The sequence below is a fragment of the Galeopterus variegatus genome, unplaced genomic scaffold (genome assembly GCF_000696425.1).
Source record: "Galeopterus variegatus unplaced genomic scaffold, G_variegatus-3.0.2 Scaffold6062, whole genome shotgun sequence".
In the NCBI taxonomy this organism is placed as follows: Eukaryota; Metazoa; Chordata; class Mammalia; order Dermoptera; family Cynocephalidae; genus Galeopterus; species Galeopterus variegatus.
Window position 1 is genome coordinate 108,775 of NW_007732173.1, and position 1,698 is coordinate 110,472.

A 1,698-nucleotide genomic window follows, 5' to 3' on the forward strand; every position below is an offset into this window, starting at 1 on the left:
CTCTAGCATCCTGCAGAGTGAACGCCCATAGCAGCTATTCAAATATTTTAACCCAAAGTACAATACATGTGATAATATCATATTAATGACTCTCTTTTGGCTTGCAAAAGAATAGCCAAATAATCACTAACTGATCATATCAAGTGAAGGAGGCATTCCCAGCTGCTCTTGGAAATCTACTTCAATAAAGTTGTGACATATTTAAAGACCACAAGATCCAGCTCCCTCTTTTTTTTTTTTGCTGTTCTAAATGTTCACTTTCTTGAAAGCCAAGAATTGTCCATCGTACTGTTTTGTACACACAGAACTCTCAGTCCCTGTTTAAAAAGCACTCAGACTAGGAGAAAATATTTGTATTACATATATTCAACAAAGGGCTTACATGCAGTTTACATTTTTAAAACTCCTATGAATTGGTCCCAGCACCCTTGGCACAGGACCCAGGCCATGCCAGGAGAGTCCCTGCTCCCAAGAGAGGCCCCAGCTGCTGACCCACAGGCCCACAGGCAGTGGTGCCAAGTCCCGGCACCCTCCACGAAGGATCCAGACCACACTGGGAGCATCCCCATCCCCAAGAGAGGCCCCAGCCACCAACCCTGGGGCCCTGAGCCAGCAACATGCAGCTGAGCATCAACAAAACTCCCTGATATTGCTCCAGACACCAGGGTGGAACAAGTAAACTGTGATAGCCTTTGCCACAATGACTAAACACCAATGGAGAGATACTAGAAATATGAAAACCAAGAAAGTACAACACCACCAAAGGAATATACTAACTCTCAAGTTCTAGATCCTGTAGAATAGGATGTCCTTGAAATGACTGACAAGAAACTTCAAGCAATAATTCTATGGAAACTAAATGAGATACAAGACTCGGAAAACACAATGAAATGAGAAAAAGTATACAGGACCTGAAAGAGGAAATGTACAAAGAAATCAATGCCCTGAAAAAGAATGTAGCAGGGCTTGTGGAGCTGAAGGATTCACTCAAGGAAATAAAAAAATGACAGAGAGCTTAAGCAGCAGGCTAGAACAAACAGAAGAAAGAATTTCTGACCTTGAAGACAGGCTATTCAAAATAATACAGGTGGACAAGAAAAAAGAATTAAAAAGCTTTGAAGAAAATCTAAGAGAAATAACAGACAACCTTAAGCGCTCAAATATCCAAATCACAGGTGTTCCAGAGGGGAAGGAAAAAGGAAATGGCATTGAAAACACATTCAATGAAATAATAGCAGAAAACTTCCCAGGTATAGGGAGAGAGATAGATCTTCATATTCAGGAAACTCAAAGATCCCGCAACATATTCAATCCAAAAAGGTCCTCTCCAAGACAAGTTATAGTCAAATTGGCAAAACTCAAAGACAGAGAATCTTAGAAGCTGCATGAGAGAAGCATCAATCACCTATAAGGGAACCCCTATCAGACTAACATCAGACTTTTCATAATAAACCCAAAACACCAGAAGGGAATGGGATGATATATTTAAAATACTAAAAGACAAAAATTGCCAGCCATGAATATTTTACCCAGCAAGGCTATCCTTCCAAAATGAGGGACAAATAGTATATATCCCAGATAAGAAAAAACTGCAGAAGTTCACTACCACATGACCAGCCTTACAAGAAATTCTCAAGGGTGTACTGAGTCTAGTACCTGGAAAACAACCATTACTACCATGAATACTCAAGAAAGAAC